Source organism: Meles meles, chromosome 16 (assembly GCF_922984935.1).
Source record: "Meles meles chromosome 16, mMelMel3.1 paternal haplotype, whole genome shotgun sequence".
Lineage (NCBI taxonomy): Eukaryota > Metazoa > Chordata > Mammalia > Carnivora > Mustelidae > Meles > Meles meles.
In genome coordinates, this window is record NC_060081.1 from 59,071,460 (window position 1) to 59,093,849 (window position 22,390).

The following is a 22,390-nucleotide window of genomic DNA, read 5'->3' on the forward strand; positions in this document are numbered from 1 at the left end:
TTCAGAAATAAAACCAACAAATGCGATCCATGAATGTTACTTAGACCCACTTTGAAGAAAACAGCCATAAAATCTTTTTTTAGATAGTGGGAAAAACTGAATGTGAAGTACTAGAAGATATTAAAATATTCTTAAAAACATTCTTGGGTCTGAGGAGCCTGGGTGGCTCAGATCGGTTTAGCCTCCAGCTCTTGGTTTCGGCTCAGATCATGATCTCAGGGTCATAAGATTGAGCCCCTTGTTGGGCTCGCCCTGTTAGGCTCTCCTTGTTGGGCTCCCCACTTGGCCAGGAGTCTGGTTGAGATTCTCTTCCTCTGCCCCTTCCCCCACATGGGCATGTGCATGTGGGCGCTAATAAATAATTACTGGAATCCCTGAGTGGGAGGAGAAAGAGGACTAGAAGATATAGTTGAACAAATTCTCCATGAAAATTTTCCCAATCTGGCGAATGGAACCAGTGTTCGTGTACTAGAGGCAGAAAGGTCTCCCCCCAAGATCACAGAATCTAGAAAGACCTCGAGACATCTGATTGTGAAAATGATGAATCATAATTTTAGACAGGAGCTCTTGAAAGCAGCTAGGGGGAAGAAATTCCTTACATACAGAGGAAAGCCCATCAGAATAACGTCAGACCTGTCCACAGAAACCTGGCAAGCCAGAAATGACTGGCAAGATGTATTCAGGGCACTAAATGAGAAGAACATGCAGCCAAGAATACTTTATCCAGCAAGACTGACATTCAAAATGGATGGAGAGACAAAGAGCTTCCAAGATCGGGAAGGTATGTGATCACCAAGCCGGCACTGCAAGAAATATTAAGGGGGGTTCTATAAAAGAGGAAAAAAAACCAAGAATATCATTGAACAGAAATATATGGAGACAATCTATAGAAACAAAAGACTTCACAGGTAACACGATGTCAATAAAAACATATCTTTCAATAATCACTCTCAATGTGAATGGCCTAAATGCGCCCATAAAACGACACAGGGTTGCAGATTGGATAAAATGACAGGACCCATCCATATGTTGTCTATAAGAGACCCATTTTGAACCTAAGGATACATCCAGACTGAAAGTGAAGGGATGGAAAAGCATCTTTCATGCCAATGGGCCTCAAAAGAAGGCTGGGGTAGCAATTCTCATATCAGATAAATTAGATTTTAAACTAAAGACTGTAGTCAGAGATACAGAAGGACACTACATAATTCTTAAAGGGACAATACACCAAGAAGATCTAACAACTGTAAATATTTATGCCCCCAATACGGGAGCAGCCAATTACATAAGAAACTGTTAATCAAGATAAAGAGTCATACTGATATGAATACATTAACAGTAGGAGATCTTAACACGCCACTCTCACTAACAGACAGATCATCATTCAAGCAGAAAATCAATAAAGAAACAAGGCCATTGAATGACACATTGGACCAGATGGACCTCATAGATATGTACAGAACATTCCACCCTAAAACAACAGAATACTCATTCTCCTTGAGTGCACATGGAATCTTCTCCAGAACAGACCACATACTGGGTAACAAATCAGGGCTCAACCAATACCAAAAGATTGAGATTATTCCCTGCATATTCTCAGATCGCAATGCTTTGAAACTGGAGCTCAACCACAAGGAAAAGTTTGGAAGGAATTCAAACACCTGGAAGCTAAAGACCACCTTGCTTAAGAATGCTTGGATCAACCAGGAAATCAAAGAAGAACTTAAATAATTCACGGAAACCAATGAGAATGAAGACACTTTGGTCCAAAACCTATAGGATATAGCAAAGGCAGTCCTAAGGGGGAAATACATAGCCATCCAACCCTCCCTCAAAAAAACCCAGAAAAATCCAGAATACACCAGCTATCTCTACACCTTAAAGAACTGGAGAATCAACAACAAATTAAGCCAACTCTACACACAAGAAGGGAAAATAATCAAGATTAGAGCAGAGATCAATGAGATAGAAACTAGAGATACAGTAGGATGCATCAATGAAACCAGAAGTTGGTTTTTTTTTTTTGAAAGAATCAGTAAGATCGATAAACCATTGGCCAAACTAATCCAAAAGGAGAGAAGGCCCAAATTCATAAAATTATGAATGAAAAGGGAGAGATCACAACTAACACCAAGGAAATAGAAACAATCACCAGAAATTATTATCAACAGTTATATGCCAGTAAGTTGGCAACCTAGACGAAATGGATGCATTCCTGGAAAACTATAAACTTCCAAAATTGAACCAGGAAGAAATTGACAACCTGAATAGACCGATATCTAGTAACAAGATTGAAGCAGTGATCAAAAACCTCCCAAAAACAAGAGCCCAGGACCTGACGGATTCCCTGGGGAATTCTACCAAACTTTCAAATAAGAAATAACACCTATTCTCCTGAAGCTGTTTCAAAAAAATTGAAGTAGAAGGAAAACTTCCAGACTCTTTTTATGAAGCCAGCATTACCCTGATCCCCCACCAGGCAAAGACCCCACCAAAAAGGAGAATTTCAGACCAATATCCCTGATGAATATGGATGCTAAGATTCTCAACAAGATCCTAGCTAGTAGGATCCAACAGCACATTAAAAAGATTATCCACCATGACCAGGTGGGATTTATCCCTGGGTTTCAAGGATGGTTCAACATTCGCAAGTCAATCAATGTGATAGAACAAATCAATAAGAAAAGAGAGAAGAACCACATGGTCCTCTCAATTGATGCCGAAAAAGCATTTTACAAAATCCAGCATCCATTCCTGATTAAAACGCTTCAAAGTATAGGGATAGAGGGAACATTCTTCAACTTCTTAAAGTCTATCTATGAAAAACACACAGCAAATATCTTCAATGGGAAAAAGCTCATAGCCTTCCCGTTGAGATAAGGAACACGACAAGGATGCCCACTTTCACCACTCTTGTTCAACATAGTATTAGAAGTCCTAGCAACAGCAATCAGACAACAAAGAGAAATAAAAGGTATCCAAATTGGCAATGAAGAAGTCAAACTCTCTCTCTTCGCAGATGACATGATTCTTTATATGGAAAACCCAAAAGACTCCATCCCCAAACTACAAGAACTCATACAGCAATTCAGTAATGTGGCAGGATACAAAGTCAATGTACAGAAATCAGTTGCTTTCTTATACACTAACAATGAAAATAAAGAAAGGGAAGTTAGAGAATCGATTCCATTTACTATAGCACCAAGAACCATAACACACCTGGGAATATACTCCAGGAACTACAGAACACTCATGAAAGAAATAAAAGAAGACACAAAAAGATGGGAAGATCATTCCATGCTAATGGATCAGAAAAATAAACCTTGTTAAAACGTCTATAATGCCTAGAGCAATCTATACTTTCTTTCAATGCCATTCTGATCAAAATTCCACTGGCATTTTTCAAAGACTTGGAGCAAACAATGCTAAAAAAAATCTTAAAAAACAAAAATAGGGGTCTGACTTCGGCTCAGGTCATGATCTCAGGTTCTGGGATCCAGCCCCATGAGTCTTGTCTTTTAACCTCAAGTTCAGTGTTTCTTCCACCATATACCAAACTCTCTTCTTACCAGGGCGACTCTACCCTACTCATAGTGCACAACTGGCAGAAATATCAGAACCAAGTGATCTCATTTATTTCAGGCCAATACTCACTAATTAGAAGTGTCTCAACTACTCTAAAATGACTGAAGTCAGAATATTTGAGATCAAATGAGTATATGCTTTGAAAGAACTTGAGTAGTTCTCAACTCTGGCTACAAATTATAATTATTTGGGAAACTTTAAAAATATTGCCTTAGTCATACTAGGTCTGCACTGTGGCCTGAGCTCTGGGCACTGAAACACTCACTACCCAGATGATTCTAATATGAGGCCAAAGTCTAGAACCACACTTTTCAGACATTATTTAATTTACCTTATATGAAGAAACTAAGTCAGGTGGGGAATGTAGCTTAAGAATTTGCTCCATGATAAATAAAAATCTAAAAAAAAAAAAAAAAAAAAGAATTTGCTCCACGAAAGTGAAGAAATGAAAGCTTTTCCTTGTTTGGCTTATTATAAAATTTGATTGTTTCTTTAAATTTGTTTTTTAATATAATACAGACCAAATTATTTGTGAGAAAATCAAATAAAACACTAAATAGAATCTAAAAGTGAACTATACCACCCTGTATTCCATTTCAGCTTTTTTCTATGTCCTTGGAGTCTCTTTTCTATGTCCCTTCCATGACCTTGGAGTCCCTTAAACTCTTCTTAGCTTCCATGTTGTCATTTAGAAAACAATGGCCCAACATTTTCCAAATCTATTCTCTCGCCTTCCTCCTTTCAAAAATGTAATCCAAGCTGTAAATTAAAACAGAGGCTACCTAACAACACCTGGTTCCTCTCTATCATTGCCTCCACCCTAATTTTTCATTGGTATTTTCACTGCTGTACTTAAGGAAACAAAGACAGTCAAAGATACTAACAATGCTGGAAATTAGGATTGTGCAGCTCAAAGAACTGTGGGACTCAAACATTACTTTCCTGCCCAAAGCAGGAATGGGGCTTGAAATACGACAAAAGAGCTAGGTAGGCAGGTAACAGATTTCTAACGCCCACATGTGGCACCACCTCCTCCAACTACTGCTCTAAAACAGCTTTTTCCAGAGGTACCTAGGTGGCTCAGTCAGCTGAGTGTCTGACTCTTGGTTTCAGCTCAGGTCCTAATCTCAGGGTCGTGAGATCGAGCCCTGCATCTGCTCCTTGCTCAGCACAGAATCCGCTTGGGATTCTCTCCCTCCCTCTCCCTCTGCCCCACCCCGCCCCCTGTGCTCACTCTCTCTGGCTCTCAAATAAATAAATCTCTTTAAAAAAAAAAAAAAAAAAAGCTCTCCAGAGCCAGCAATGGCAGAGGTGATATGTACCACCCTACCATGACAGACCCATTTAGAATAGTCAGCACTATTACATGCCCATGGCTTCCCCTCTCTACTACAGGTTCTATAATACACAAAGTAGTACACACATCTTGGAATTTGAAGACAGACACAGAAGACGTGAGCAAGCATAAGCCCCAGGAGCATTACATTCAGGAACCACAGGTATTTGTAGCTTAGGCTTCAAATTCTCAAAAAAAATTCTTTTCCAAAGTCAAATTACCCATGCCTGTGATCCCCCTTGTCCCCCTTTAGCCCTGTCCCCTCAATCAAGTAGGAGGCACGTTAATGACTGCTAGACACACCAAGTATTCCAAAACTATGGGCACCAATTAGTCCTTTAGCTTAACATCTGAAAGGACAATTTACAGTACCAACAAATAGCCAGTGAGGTACCTATCTATCCTGTTTATTTGGTAGGTGCTAGACCTATATACCCCTCTCCCTTTTCAAGGAACAGTAACTGAGGAGACGTGACATTCCACAGCAAAAGAGAAACTCTGCATTTGTAATTCAGAAAATGACTATGTAAGGAGGAACAGGTTAAATTTCAGACATCAACTACATTATTCTCAACAAATCTGATAAAACATTGAAGTGAGAAATCAAAGTCCATGGACAGGAATGAAAAGAAGTAGTTGAAATGCAAAATTGGAAGTAAGAGAGGGGAAAAAAGCAAAGGAAAAATAATTTAAAAAGTAAATATGCCAACTCAGATTTCAAATCTTTCCTAGAAGTTTTGAAGAGTAGAATACTTAATTAGAGGGGCGCCTGGGTGGCTCAGTGTGTTAAGCCTCTGCCTTCGGCTCAGGTCATGATCTTAGGGTCCTTGGATCGAGCCCCGCATCGGGCTCTCTGCTCAGCAGGGAGCCTCCTTCCTCCTCTCTCTCTGCCTGCCTCTCTGCCTACTTGTGATCTCTGTCTGTCAAATAAATAAAATCTTTAAAAAAAAAAAAAGAATACTTAATTAGATGTATGGGGATGACAAATTTGAGAAATTTCCATAATAGAGATGGAAAGGACAAAGTAATGGAAACAATGAGAGAAGACTGATAAGGAGAGAAGAGAGAAATAACTTTCAACTAATAGTTATCTCTGAAACAAATGAACAGAAACCATAATCAAAGTTGTTGGTTTTTTGATTTTGTGTTTTTGTTAAGTAGGCTCCATGCCCAGCATGGGGTCTGAACTCACAACCTGAGATCCAGTCGCATGCTCTACCCACTGAGCCAGCCAGGAGCCCCAATAATCAAAGGTTTTTAAAAAAGAAAATGAATACTTTCTTAAGTCAAAGAATGTTCTACATCTCTAGCTCAAAAGAGCTCACAAAATACCAGGCAACTAATGAGTCACTGAACACTACATCAGAAACTAATGAGGTACTTATATTGGCTAACTGAATTTAAAAAAAAAAAAAAAAAAAGAGGCAAAATTACTGAAAAGATAGTGACAACTAGATTTTTTCTGGTGAAACTTTTAGATTTTGAGAATAAAGAAAACACCCCACAATCAACTGACAAAGAAAAAGAGAAGTCATAGAGAACCAGAAATCAAGTTGGCCTTAGATTTCTTTGTACGACCAGAATACAATGGCAAAATAGAAAAGAAGTGGAAAATAATGTGACATAGTAATTCTGCCCTCTCCCTGACCAAGACATCATTCAGTGTGAAATTAATATAAAGATATTTTCATCTAGTACTTTTCATAAAAATATTATCTGAATGATAACCAAAAGCAAAGACCTTGAGAAGGGATTAAACATAGGGCTAAGTCTAAAAAATTGTTATAAATATGATTAGCACCAATGTTATTTTTTTTTAATCATACAGTAAACTTCGAATTGTTCAGGTAGAATTCTGCTACCTCTTACTGCCTTCCACTCTACTTTAAAAGTCTATCAAATGTTCAGTTACTTAACAGCCTTCAATTCCCTTCTAACCACAGGGCTAAATGTGTTTTTCCTACTCAGCTTCATAGCCTCTATAGGAAGATAAACTCTGAGCACAAATAAAGAGTGTGAATTCTGGGCCTTTGATACCCAACACCCAGGAAGTGTCTATAAAGGTACAAGATCATCCCTACTCTCATTACATAGTCATCAGAGATTGGCCACCTACCATGTCTACTCCCTCACAGCCATTTTGCATGATGGTTAACACTAACCCTATCCCTAACTCATAACACTAATACTATCTTAATCACCTTATTAAGGAATGGAATATTATGCTCCTTATCCTTGACAATTAACTATATCAATTACTTAGTATTGTGATTGATTTTATTTCCATATTACTTTTTAATTTATTCAATGCTGCTTTTTTATTGAATAGTACTGAATAAATGCTACTTTTTATAAAATAATTATTGAAAAGATCTATAAAATATGAATAAAGATGAACTATTACTAATCATCATCTTCATCTGAGTACTATCAACTAATATGTTAATATGCTCAACAATTCTGCTGTTAATTTAATGGGATAAATCCACCTATAATAGGGTAAAGAGTTTTAGTCTAGGGTCAAGATGCATTTGTCTGTTCTACATATCTCATAAAATAGAAACGATATAATAACTGGTATTTTGTGACTAGCTTCTTTCACTTAGCAATAGTATTTTCAAGTGTTGTAGCAAGTAACAGTTACTTAAATTACCAAACAATACTCCTCACCAAAAAATATCAGATTTACATTTCCATTCATTTATCAGTTGATAGACATTTGGTTTGCCTCCACTTTTCACTATTATGAATAATGTTGCTATGAATATTTGTATACAAGTTCGTTTTTTAAAAGATTTTATTTATTTATTTGACAGAGAGAGCCCAAGCAGGGGGAGCAGCAGGCAGAGGCAGAGGTAGAAGCAGACTCCCCACTGAGCAGGGAGCCCAAAATGGGGCTTGATCCCAGGACCTTAGGATCATGACCCAAGCCGAAGGCAGTCACTTACCCAACTGAGCCACCCAGGTGCCCCCATATGCAAGTTTTTCTGTGGATGTTTTCATTTCTCTTGGGTATGTATGTATATATACACATACACACCCCCCTAGGAGTGAAACTACTGGGTCATATGTTCTATGTTTAACCTTTTGAGGAATTGCCAAACTGTTTTACAAAGCAGTTACACCATTTTATGTTCCGACCAGCAGTGTACAAGGGTTCCAAATTCTCTGCATCCTCACCAACACTTGTTAGTACCTTTCTGATTATAGCCATACTGGTGGGTATGAAATAGTATCTCGTTGTGATTTTGATTTACATTTCCCTAGTGCCAAATGGTGTTGAGCATTTTTTCATATTTATTTGACACTGGCATGATTTGTTTGGGAGAAATATCTATTCAAATTCTTTGCCAACTTTTTAAAATTGGGATATTTGACAATTATTGAGTTATATGAGTTCTTTTTATTTTTAAGATTTTATTTATTTATTTATTTGTCAGAGAGAGAGAGAGCGAGAGCGCACAAGCAGGCAGAGAGAGAAGCAGGTTCCCCACTGAGCAAGGAGCCCCATGCGGGGCCGGGATCATGATCTGAGCCGAAGGCAGCAGCTTAACCGACTGAGCCACCCAGGCGTCCCATGTATGAGTTCTTGATATATATTTTTCCTAATCTTTAACATTTTATCATTCTTTTATTTTTATCCCAGTATAATTAACATACAATGTTATATTAGTTTCAAGTGTACAATATAGTGATTCATTAATTCTCTACATTACTTAGTGCTCATCAAAATAAGTGTATTCTTAATCTCCTTCACTTATTTCAGCCATCTATCCATCCCCCCCACCCCATCCCCGTGACTACCAGTACATTTTCTACATTTAAGAGTCTGTTTGTCTTTTTCCTTTGTTCATTTGTTTTGTTTCTTAAATTCCACATTTGAGTGAAACCATATGGTATTTGTTTTTTCTCTGATTTATTTCACTTAGCACTGTACCCTCTAGATCTATCCATATTGTTGCAAATGTCAAAATTTCATTTTTTATGGAAAATATTGTTGTGTATATAGATCACATCTTCTTTACCCATTCATCTACTTTTTTAAAAGATTTATTTGAGAGAGAAAAACAAAGAGAGCGAGAGAGCCAGAGGGAGGGGCAACAGGGAGAGGGAGAGAGATTCTTCTATTTATTTATTTTTTAAAATTTTTATTCATTTTTTATTTTTTTATAAACATATAATGTATTTTTATCCCCAGGGGTACAGGTCTGTGAATCGCCAGGTTTACACACTTCACAGCACTCACCATAGCACATACCCTCCCCAATGTCCATAACCCCACTAACCCCGGGAGAGAGATTCTTAAACAGACTCTACGCCAAGCAGAGCCCGACACAGGGCTCGATCTCATCACCCTGAGATCATGACCTGAGTCGGAACCAAGAGTCAGAGGCTTTAACTGACTGTGCAACCTAGGTGCCCCTATCCATTCATCTATTGATGGATACTTGGGCTGCTTCCATAATCTAGCTATTGTAAATAATGCTACAACAAACACAGGGGTGCACATATCTTTTAGAATTAGTGTTTTCATATTCTTTGGTAAATACCCGGTAGTGGAATTACTAGATCATATACTAATTCTGTTTTTAATTTTCCAAGATGGATGCACCAGTTTTCATTTCCACCATTAGTGCAAGAGGGTTCCTTTTTCTCCACATCCTTGCCAATACTTGTTTCTTGTGTTTTGTTTTTAGCCATTCTGACTGGTGAGAGGTGGTATCTCATTGTGGTTGATTTGTGTTTGCCTGATAATGAGTGATGTTGAGCATCTTTTCATGTGTCTGTTGGCCATGGGGATATCTTCTTTGCAGAAATATCTGTTCATGACTTCTGCCCTTATTTAAACTGGATTATTGGGGTTTTTTTGTGTTGAGTTGTGTAAATTCTTTATACATTTTGGATACTAACCTCTTATCAGATATGTTGTTTGTATTATCTTCTCCCATTCAGTGGCTGTCTTTTTGTTAATTTTTTCCTTCGCTGTGCAGGAGCTTTGTATTTTGGTAACAGTTTATCCTAATAGTTTATTTTTGCTTTTGTTTCCCTTGCCTCAGGAGACATTATCTAGGAAAACACCGCCACAGCTGATGTCAAAGAAATTACTGCCTGTACTCTCTTCTAGCATTTTTTTGGTTTCAGGTCTCACAGTTAGGTCTTTAATCCATTTTTGAGTTTATTCTTGTGTATGGTGAAAGAAAGTGGTCCAGTTTCATTCTTTTGCATATAGCTATCCAGTCTTCCTACCACAATTTGTTGAAGGGACTTTTTTCCATCGCATATTCTTGCCTCCTATGCCATAGATTAATTGACCACATAAGTGTGGGTTTATTTATGGGCTCTCTATTCTATTATTTTATGTGTCTACTTTTCTGCCAGTACCACACTATTTTGATTACTACAGCTTCACAGTATATCTTGAAATCCGGATTGGGATACCTCAAGTTTTATTCTTCTTTTTCAAGACTGCTTTGGCTCTTCAGAGTCTTTTGTAGTTCCATACACATTTTAGGATTATTTGTTCTAGTTCTGTGAAAAATGGTGCTGTTTTGCTAGGGATGCACGAAATCTGTATATTGCTTCAGGTAGTATGGACATTTTAACACTGGTTCTCCCAATACATGAGCACGGAATATCTTTCCATTTGTTTGTGTCATCTTCAATTTCTTTCATCAGTGTTTTCTAGTTTTCAGAATACAGGTCTTTCACCTTCTTGGTTAAGTTTACTCCTAGGTATTTTATCCTTTTTGGTAAAACTGTAAGTGGGATTGTTTTCTTAACTTCTCTTTCTGCTACTTCATTATTTGTGTACAAAAATGCAATGGATTTTCATATATTAATTTTATTTTTTAAATTTTTTTCAATTTTTTAATTTATTTGACAGACTGAGATCACAAGTAGGCTGAGAGGCAAGCAGAGAGAGAGGAGGAAGCAGGCTTCCTGCTGAGCAGAGAGCCCGATGCGGGACTCGATCCCAGGACCCTGAGATCATGACCTGAGCTGAAGGCAGAGGTTTAATCCACTCAGCCACCCAGGTGCCCCTCATATATTAATTTTATATCCTGCAATCTTACTGAACTCATTTATCTGTTCTAGTCATTTTTTGGTGGAGTCTTTGGGGTTGTTTTTGTTTCTTTTTAAGTAGGCTCCATACCTAATATGGGGCATGAGTCCCATGCTTTACAGACTGAGCAGCCAGGTATCCCAGGGTTTTCTATATATATATAATGACATCTGCAAATAGTGACAGTTTTACTTCTTCCTTACCAATATGGATGCCTTTTATTTCTTTTTCTTGTCTGATTGCTGTGGCTAGGACTTCTAGTACTACGCTGAATAAAAGTGGTAAGACATCCTTGTCTTATTCCTGATCTTAAGGGAAAAGCTCTCCGTTTTACCATTATGAAATTAGCTGCATATATGGCCTTATAATATTGAGGTATAATTCCTCTAATCCCACTTTGTTGAAGGTATTTTTCAAGAATGGATGTTGTACTTTGTCAAACGCTTTTTCTGCATCTACTGAAAAGATCATATATCATTATCATTTCTCTTACTGATGTGATGTATCACATTGACTGATTTGCAAATACTGAGTCACTCTTGCATCCCAGGAATAAATCTCACTTAACCACAGTGAATCATTCTTTAAATATATTGTTGGATTTGGTTTGTTAATTTTTTTTGCTAATATATTTTTAAGTAATCTCTACACCCAAAGTGGTGTTTGAACTTGCAACCCTGAGATTAAGAGTCACATGCTCTTCTGACTGAGCCATCCAGGCATCTCTGCTAATATTCTGTAGAAGATTTTGCATTATGTTCATCAGAGATATCGGCCCGTAGTTGGCCTCTTTTTTTTGTGGTGTCTTTATCTGGTTTTAGGGTGAGGATAATGATGACCTTATAGAATGAATTTGGAAGTTTTTCTTCCTCTTATATGTTTTCAAATAGTTTGAGAAGAATAGGTATTAACTCTTCTTTAAATGTTTAGTAAAATTCACCTGTGAAGCCATTGGGTCCTAGACTTTTGGGAGGAGTTATCTGATTACTGATTCAACTTCATTGCTGTTAATCATTCTGTTCAAATTTTCTATTTCTTCCTGATCCAGTTTTGGGGGGTTATGTTTCTAGAAATTTATTCATAATTCATAAATTCATAAAAATTCATAATTTTTCATAATATTCTCTTATAATCCTTTGTGTTTCTGTGGCGTCAGTTATTTCTCCTCTTTTATCTCTGATTTTATTTGAGTTCTCTCTCTCTCTCCTTTTGTATGAGTCTGGCTAAAGGTTTGTCAATTTTGTTGCTCTTTTCAAAGAGGCAGCTCTGCTTTGTTAATTGGTTTTATTGTTTTTTCAGTTTCTATTTCATTTATTTCTGTTTATTCTTTATTATTTCCTTCCTCCTACTCACCCTGAGTTTTACTTGTTCTTTTGCTAGCTCCTTCAGAGGTAAGGTTAGGTTGCTTATTTTAGATTTTTCTTGCTTCTTGCAGCTGGCCTATATTGTTATAAACTTCCCTCTTAGAACAGCTTTTGCTGCATCCCAAAGACTTTGGACTCTGGCATTTTCATTTTTATTTCTCTCCATGTATTCTTTTATTTCCTCTTTGGTATCTTGGTGGACCCATTCATCGTTTAGTACCATGTTATTTAACCTCCATTATTTGTGTTCTTTCTACAATTTTTTCTTATGACTGATTTCTAGTTTCATAGCATTGTGATCAGAAAAGATGCACTGTATGACTTCAACATTTTTTAATTTGTTGAGACTTGTTCTGTGGCCTGACATGTCATCTGTTTTGGAGAGTGTTCCTTGTGCAATTGAAAAGACTATATATTCGGCTGTTTTAGGATGAAATAGTCTGAATATATCCGTTGGATCCATCTGGTCCAATGTGTCATTCAGAGCCACTGTTTCCCTGTTGGTTTTCTGGTTAGATGATCTATCCATTGATGCAATCTTGTTGGATTGTTCCCTTTATGATTATGTAGTGTCCTTCTTTCCTTCTCTCTGGTTACACTGAGTTCTTGATATAATTTACAAATCCCTTATCAGATATATGAATTGCAAATATTGTCTTACATTTTGTGGGTTGCTGTTAGTGACTCTTTACTTACTTGTGATTGTTCATTGATGAATTCTGTGTCACATTTCTTTGTGGGGGAGGATAATTTTGTAGTTTGGGACAAACTGGTCAAATATTTGGAAAAAAATTTATTAAATGCTCATTTCACAATTGTCCGAGTCTGTCTGAGCTGCTATAACTAAGTACCACACACTGGGTGGCTTATAAACAACAGAAATTTATCTCTCCCAGTCCTCTGGAGGCTGACAAGTTCAAGAAAATTGTGCCAACATAGTGGAATTCTCGTGAAGACCCTCTCTCAGGTATTGCTTCTCCATAAACATTCATCTTTTTAGAAATATTTAACACCATGAGGGATGCCTGGGTGGCTCAGTCAGTTAAGCATCTGCCTTTGGCTCAGGTCATGATCCCGGGGTCCTGGAATCGAGTTCCGCATCAGGCTCTTTGCTCAGTGGGGAGCCTGCTTAAATCTTAAAAAAATATTTAACATCATGAGAAATCTTTTAAATGTCTTAAATACGAAAGTACATAAAACTATATTATTTCAATTTTATTAATTGTGTATGTTTATTTTTAAAAGATTTTATTTATTCGTTGGGGGGGGGGGGCAGTGCACAAGAAGGGAGAGTGGCAGGCAGAGGGAGAAGCCGGCTCCCTGCTGAGCAAGGAGCCTGATGCAGGACTCGATCCCAAGATCCTGGCATCATGACCTGAGCCGAAGGCAGATGCTTAATGACTGAGCCACCCAGGCATTCCTTAACTGTGTATGTTTATGCACACGTAAGGGCAAAGACAAAGGAAACTCAATAATAAGACAAACAACACGATGAAAAACAGGCAAAAGATTTGAACACTTTACAACAAGCACATAAAAAGATGCTCAACATCATCAGTTATCAGGAAAATGGAAATTAAAGCTACATAGAAATAACATACCTAAAATAATGGCTTAAATTAAAAGAATGATAATATCAAATGTTGACAAGGATCTAGAGCAACTGGAACTCTCATACTAGTGGGAACATAAAAATGTACAAACGATTTGGCAGTTTCTTGTAAAGTTAAACACTTACTTATCAGAGGACCCAGCAATCTCACTCCTAGATATTTATCCCAAATAAGTAAAAACATGTCTATACAAAGACTTCTTAAGAAAGTTACTAACAGCTTTATCCATATGAGCCTGAAACTGAAAGTAAACTGGACACAGCCCAAATATCTATCAATTAGTAATGGATAAATTGTAGTACACCCATACAGTGGAATACTGCCCAACAATAAAAAGGAGCAACTATCTTAAGGATTACCTACCAGTAAAAGAAGGGGATTTTTGTCCCCAACAGGTGGCAATGTGGAGACATTTTTGATTGCTACAATCAAAGAAGGGGAGGGGAGTGCTACTGGCATATAGTGGACAGAGGTCAGGGATGCTAATATCCTACGAGGTACATGGTAGTCTGAAAAACAAATTATCCAGCCCAATATGTCCATAGTGCCAAGGATGGAAAGACTCTGAACTACTGGCATGTGTAATATGGGTGAATCTCAAAACTTACTGATTATCGAAAGAGTCCAAACATTTCTATGACATTTTAGAACAGGCAAAATGAACAGCAATAGAAACCAGATGGGTTCTTGGCCTGGGACTGGGGTGGAAATTAATCAAACAGGGGCACAAGGTAACTTGAAGTGAAAATGTTCTATAGCTTGATTGGTAGGATACATACATTTGACAAAATACAAAGTAAATACAAAATAAAATGAGTGCATTTTATCATATGTAAATTATACATAAAAGATTGGTTTAAAAAAAAACCAAATTGTTAAAGGTGGGTAAAAGTACATAGAGGTTCATGATAGTGTTCTACTTTTGTATCTGTCTCAATTTCTATTTTATTTCCATAATAAAATGTTTTTTTAAAATAATTTATAAACACTGGGGCACCTGGGTGGCTCAGTGGGTTAAAGCCTCTGCCTTTGGCTCAGGTCATGATCTCAGGGTCCTGGGATCGAGCCCTGCATCAGGCTCTCTGCTCAGCAGGGAGCCTGCTTCCCCTCCTCTCTCTCTGCCTGTCTCTCTGCCTACTTGTGCTCTGTCTGTCAAATAAATAAATAAAATCTTTAAACATAAATAAATAAATAAAAGTAATAATATAGAAACACTAAACGATTCAGGAAGAGGTCTTAGTTGAATCTCTCAAAAACAAGAACACCCAAGATAAAAATCTCACTGTGAGTGTGACCTTAATGTCTCTGTTCTTGAAATGGGGAGAGGCTGATGTGAAAGACAGAAGGAAGAAAGGCATACAGTTTGATAAAGGAAAGGTAAAGAAAATTTCACAAGCTACTTTTCCCCCCAGTCCTATCTAGAGCTAGCCAGGCATTAAGCCATGCCTTCTTTGGGAGAAGTATTTCTAAGATGGCCACTAATTTATTCCAGTATTCATATCCCTGTGTAATCTCCTCCCCATGAGTGTGGGCTAGCCTAGTGACTTGCTTATAAGCAACAGATGTTGATGATGGGATGTCACTTCCATGATTAGATTATAAAAGATGGTGACTTCCATTTCCCTAGAAGACCTTAATTATTGCCTTCTCAGCATGCCAAACTGGAGAAGCCACATGGCAAGGAACTGACAGTAAGTAGCCTCCAGCTAATAGCCACTGAGAAACCAAGGCCCTTAATTCAACATCCCTTGAGGAAGTAAATTCTCCCAATAACCAAATGATCTCAGAAGCAGTTTCTTCCTCATTCAAGCACGAAAATGAGACTCCAGCCCTGCCTGACAGCTTAACTACTACCTCTGAGAGACCCCAACACGGAGAGTTCACCTAAGCTATACCCAGATTCCTGACCGATGGAAACTCTGCCACCATAAATATGTGTTGTTCTAAGCTATTAAATTTGTGGTAATTGGTTATATGCGACAATAGATAACTAATGGACAGATATCCTGCTGAACATTCACTCCTTTAAAACTGTTTGGCAGGGGTGCCTGGGTGGCTCAGTAGGTTGGGCCTCTGCCTTCAGCTCAGGTCATGATCTCAGGGTCTTGGGATTAAGCCCTGCATCAGGCTCTCTGCTTGGCAGGGAGCCTGCTCCCCCCCACCCCACTGCCTGACTCTCGGTCTACTTGTGATCTCTCTCTGTGTCAAATAATTTAAAAAAATAAAAAATTAATAAAACTGGCAGTTTCTTAAAAAGATAGATATACCATACAACCCAGAAATTCTATTGCTAGGGATTTACCCAACAATAAATGAAAATATGTCTACACAAAGACTTGTGTAAAAATGCTTATAGCAGCTTTATTCACGATCATCAATCTGGAACCAACCCAAATGTCCATCAAAGATAAATGGATAAACACGTTATATCCATACAACAAGATACTACTCGGCATTTAAAAAAAAAGAATGAAATACTGATAGATGCAACAACATGGATACATATCAAAACTATGCTGAAGGAAAGAAACTAGACACAAAAGAGAACATAATGTATGAATTTCTAGAACTCTTGAAAGTACAAAGCAATATATTGGTGGGCATGCTGGGATGGACAGACTGCAAAAGAGTATAAGAAAACTTCAGGGAGATGGAAATTTTCTGTATCTTGGTTGTAGTGGTTATTTCATAATAAACAGTATAAACTAATACATACATCTGTCAAAACCCACCGAAACATGTTTCACTTTAAAATCGATGCGGGGGGTGCCTGGGTGGCTCAGTTGGTTAAGTTACTGCCTTTGGCTCGGGTCATGATCCCAGGATCCTGGGATAGGGACTCACGGGTTCCCTCCTCATCGGGGAGGCTGCTTCTCCCTCTTCCTCTGCCTGCTGCTCCCCCTGCTTGTGTGCTCTTTCTGTCAGATAGATAAGTAAAATCTTAAAAGAAAAAAAAAAGAAAAGAAAAAAGAAAAAAATGGATGCAAGTAAAAAAAATAATAAAATGGATAATCTGTGTGTAAATTATACCTCATTAAGTTGACACACACAAAAAAAACCCAACACCTTCGTCAAACCTTAACTATATCTAATGCAACTGTTTCCATTATTCTGCCTTAGCCTTCAAACAGTATTCTACAGATAAATTATCCAAAAGGCAGAGAATCCAGGGTGTTTTGAATTTTTCAGTAGCTACAACTTACAGAACACTATTATATATCAGGCACCATTCTAAGCACTTTGCATTATGAACTCAATTAGTATGCCCAACAATCCCATGAAACAGATTCTATTACCGCCCCCCCCTTTTTTTTTCAAATGAGAGAACTTAGGCACAGAGAAGTAACCTGCTTATAACCATACTGCTAGTAAGTGACAGAGCCATTATTAAAGTCCAGGCAGTCTGATTCTATCTAGAGGCTGGTCTCTCCACTCCACTCTCTCAGAACCCTGGAGTATTCACTAAAAGCATACTCTCACCTCACTGGAGACTGACAGGTTCATTCACTCATTCAACAAATATTCAGGCATGCAGTATATGCCAGTGTCTAAATGTTAAAGACACAATGATGAAAAAAAATATAGACACAGTATCTGCTTTTATGGGGCTTACATTCTAGTAAGAATTTAGGTTTAAAGCACGGATTTTTTTTTTAAGTTAACATATAATGTATTGTTTCAGGGGTACAGGTCTGTCATTTGTCAGCCTTACATGATACTCAGCGTGGACCACAACACATACCCTCCCCAATGTCCATCACCCAACCACCCCATCCCCCCACCCCCTTCCTCCAGCAACCCTCAATTTGTTTCCTAAGATTGAGTCTCTTATGGTTTACCTCCCTCTCTGGTTTCATCTTGTTTCATTTTTTCCTCTCTTCCCCTATAATCCTCTACCTTGTTTCTTAAATTCTGCATAGCAGTGAGATCATATGATAACTGTCTTTCTCTGACTGACTTATTTCTAAAGCGCAGAGTTCTTATTTATTTATGGAAAAAAAGTCACAAGTTGCAATAGTGGCCAGATCTGCTTTAGCTAAAGTTGTGGTTCCCAAAATTGTACTTTAGAATCACCTGGGGACCTCTTAAAAGTTCCGACACCCTTGTCACACCCCCAGGCCAATTAAATCACAAAGGAGTGAGGAGTAGGGAAGGAAGGGAGGCAAAGGCATCAATAATTTGCCAAGTTCAACAGGTGAGTCCAAGGTGAAGACAAGTTTGGGAAGTCACTAAGCTAGGGTTTTTATCTGATTGAATAATGACAAAATTCATTCATGGTGACAGAGTAAGACATAGATGAATGGGGGGCAGGGAACAATGCCAAAACTCTATATACTTGTCTTTCTCTGAATCAGAGATTGCAAGGTACCTTTTTCCCCAATGTTATAAATTCTGAAAACATGAGAAAGAGGGCCATATGTTTTCCTTCTTGGATTTACTCAGGCCTTCATTCCCCTCCAGAGTCATAGACAAATAAGATATTCACCTTTTAATCTTTTCTTAGTACTTTCCATGAAACCAATAAAGAATTCTGCCATGTTACATATATTCAACATAACTGAAAAAGATAAGGCTCACTTGCTTTTCTATTAAGAAACTGCTTTTCTAGGGACGCCTGGGTGGCTCAGTTGGTTAAGTGGCTGCCTTCGGCTCAGGTCATGATCCTAGCATCCTGGGATCGAGTCCCATATCGGGCTCCTTGCTCGGCAGGGAGCCTGCTTCTCCCTCTGCCTCTGCCTACCTCTCTGCCTACTTGTGATCTCTCTGTCTCTCTCTCTGACAAATAAATAAATAAAATCTTAAAAAAAAAAAAAGAAACTGCTTTTCTAATAGGCAGATCTCATTTAATTCAGTTGCTCTGGGTCCCATTTACATGTCAAATGCAGTCATCAAACTAAAATGCCCCACGAACACTAAGAACAAAATGCCTTCTTTTTAAAAAGTAAACTCTATTTCTATCTAATTCAATCCTTTTCTTATCAATTGGAATCATTTTTTTAAATAAAACAAGATTGCATTTGTATTCTATATAAACAACAGACCTGTTTAAGAACTCTCTGACCACTCTCAGAAAAGATAATAGATGTTCAGTAGGACCCCTCTCCATTCCATCCAGGACCTAGACAGAAAGGGAAAAGGGCAAAGAGGAAGAAGAGAAACATCAGAAGAAAAGACTAAATATATAAGCCAAATAAATCTATTCAAAGTAAATTTTTGTAACTGGCCAAATTCCTTCTTTCTACTACTGTTTCTGCTAATTTCACTCTAAAAGGCTTGTTAAAAAACATGAGATTACCCATAGTCTCAAATCCAGTGTTTCTTAAAAAGTTTTCATAATCATCAAGAAAGCTTTTTAAAAAACATCAATAGTCGTTATACAAGTGTGTTCATTTTATAATTTACTATCCGTATCATTCGGGTACTTTGCGTTGTATGTGTTATACTTTAGTTAACAAATACTAAAAAACAGATAAATCTGTCTTGGGCAGAAATCCTGAAGGATTTCAATGAAGTATGAAGCAGAAAGAGTCGCACAGAGGTTACATGATTTGCCCTAGATCATGTTATATAGTCAGCTACAGACTAAATCTTTCTTGTCACTTTCCTACTCTTTCTGTTGTAAAACTATAAATGTACTGATAATAATATACTTTTTAATTTAACATTTATTCTCCTACTTACACTCTGAAAAAATTTTCATCACAAATGACAATGCAAAAAACAAGCAAGCAAGCAAACAGAAAATACAGATGTCCTATGTTCACAACTGTGCACTATTGCAGCTGCTATACCATCTACATAAAGAAGTTTAAAAAGCCTAATTTAATTATTATTCTATCTGCTTTCACTTTAACCAATGAGTATCTCTATTCAAATGTTTTAAATAGATTTGTAATGGGGGTGGGGAATGGGCAAAATGGGTGAAGAGTGGGAGGTGGGTCCAGGCTTCCAGTTATGTAATGAGTAAGTCATGGGGATGAAAGGTACAGCTTAAGGAATATAGTCAATGATATTCTAATAGAGTTTTAGGGTGAGAGATGCCACTTATGGTGAACTCAGCACAATGAACAGACTTGTCAAATCACTACGGTGTACATCTGAAACTAAAGTCACATTAGTGTGACAACTATACTTTAAATAAAGAGCTTTGTAAAATAAGAATCCCAGAATTCTTCTAGATTCTCCCTCATAAATAAAAGCATATCTTCAGCTTATGCCAAATATAAGTCGTCCAGATTTGTTATCTGGGTGTAAAACCTTTCCTTCTCAAAGATGGCTAGTAATAGGAGTGCCAGCCTGGCTCAGTTAGTAGAGCACGTGACTCTTGATCTTGGGGTTTTAAGTTCAAGCCTTATGTTGAGTACAGAGATCACTTAAACATAAAATCTTAAAAAAAAAAAAAAAAAGATGGCTAGTAATAATTTCCTTAATACTTTACCAAGAGACTCTCCTACATGGGTTTTTAATTTTATATTTTGAAATCATTTCAATCACTTCTCGGCCTTTTGGCTAAGATCAAGTGAAATCATTTCAAACTTACAGACCGTAAGTTATTATTTTTTTAAAGACTTTATTTTTAAGTAATCTCTATACCCAACATGTGGGGCTTGAACTCACAACCCGGAGATCAAGAGCCACATGCTCCACCAACTGAGCCAGCCAGGCACCTCCATGAGTTATTGTTTAATTACAAATTATGTGTAGAGAAGTCCCTCATAATTTCTAATCCAGAATTTGAATACTTTCAATGGATGCATTCGTTCAACTACCTTTTACCAACTGCTTATTATGTACCAAGCAGGACAGGTACTTTCTTGCTCCTGAAGTTACTATATTAGAAACAAAAATTTTGTAGAATGAGAAATTTAAGTAACAATTATATGAATGCCTAAATCTGGATATTATTTAGTACTTACTAAGTACTAGTGAAGTATTACTTAGTAGTTAAGTACTTAAAGTACTTAAAATAAGTTGGCCTCTTAACCACATAGACTTAAAAGTTTCAGGATAATTTATAAGGCATTTAGAAAGTGAATAAACAGTTAAATGTGAACTGTCAAAATGACTTGCCATGGCACAACTAAAGATCCAATCCCATCCTCCCTACACCTTATCAATCTCTTATAAAACTATTACATGCTTCCTGTTCCTAAATTGAGGGTTCCCAAGAGAAAATTTATGCAAACCTCTAATTAAATCATAGATCCTTCTGAAAGGATCCACAAAATGCCTGTCAGAGACTGGCATTTCAATCCTGTAGCAACAACTGGTTTGCTCCTGGTAGGAATAATAGACAATTTAAGGGATTAGGGAATAATTACATTAATTTTTTTAAAGATTTTATTTATTTATTTGACATGCAGAGATCACAAGTAGGCAGAGAGGCAGGCAGAGGGAGAGGGAGAAGCAGCCTCCCCACTCAGCAGACAGCCCGATGTGGGGCTCGATCCCAAGACCCTGAGACCATGACCTGAGCCGAAGGCAGAGGCTTTAACCCACTGAGCCACCCAGGCGCCCCAATTACATTAATTTTTAAATTTCAATTCTGACATTTTAGTATAAGAAACAAAGGATAAATTCATGAACTATGAGATTCCTAGAACTACTCATCCTAACACAAATGCAGTTAATTTAACTAAGCACAATATAAACCAACAAAATAAGTCAGAGGTTCAAAGAGATTTTCCCCATATTGTTAGATGCCATGAAAGTGGATAAAGTAAAATTCAGAAAAAACTATATATATGTATAAAAACTTTATACATCATTTTCTAATTATGAACACCACTGTTCTTTTAATCCTAATAAAGATATAGTATCACTTCTCGGCCTTTTGGCTAAGATCATGTGTAAAGCTACAGTAAAAATAATAATAATAATAATACAGGTTTGGAGTACCAGTCTTTTAGTCCATGCTTGAAATATATGAAATACATATAACATTGAAAAGTTGATCAAATCCTACAATATAGAACTACTAAAAAATTCCCTAAAATAAATTGAGAATATTAGCAGAGCCCTTGGCAATCATCTAGTCTAATATCCTAATGAAAAAATTGAGGTCTGAGTGAATAATTTGAAGCTTCTTATTAGCAGGAAGTCTTTCATTCCATATGTGATACTTCTTCACAAAAGAATTCATTTTAAAAGCACTAGAAACAAGATGGGATCAGGAGGGAGACAAACCATAAGAGACCCTTAATCTCACAAAACAAACTGACAGTTGCTGGGGGGAGGGGGGTAGGGAGAGGGTGGGGGGGTTATGGACACTGGGGAGGGTATGTGATATGGTGAGTGCTGTGAAATGTCTGAGCCTGATGATTCACAGACCTGTACCACTGGGGCAAATAATGTATTATATGTTAATAAAAATAATAAAAGCACTAGGAAAGTATGGTATAATTAATAATAATAAATATTGTCTTAC

General features: G+C 37.3%; 1 protein-coding gene across 9 annotated transcripts in view; it reads right to left on the minus strand.

Moving 5' to 3' along the window:
• The window catches only part of NCOA6 (nuclear receptor coactivator 6), a 104,364-nt gene that overhangs the window by 66,301 nt on the left and 15,673 nt on the right, over positions 1–22,390 (minus strand). For 6 of the 9 annotated variants that reach the window (XM_045980355.1, XM_045980354.1, XM_045980353.1 and 3 more), the window contains one exon: positions 19,005–19,081. The exons of 1 other annotated variant lie outside the window; for it this stretch is intronic. The gene's annotated coding sequence lies outside the window, so the exon portion shown is untranslated. Of the gene's footprint in view, positions 1–16,694; positions 16,903–19,004; positions 19,082–22,390 lie in introns of all 9 variants that reach the window. 2 more of the 9 variants (XM_045980348.1, XM_045980347.1) reach the window with 2 other exon arrangements.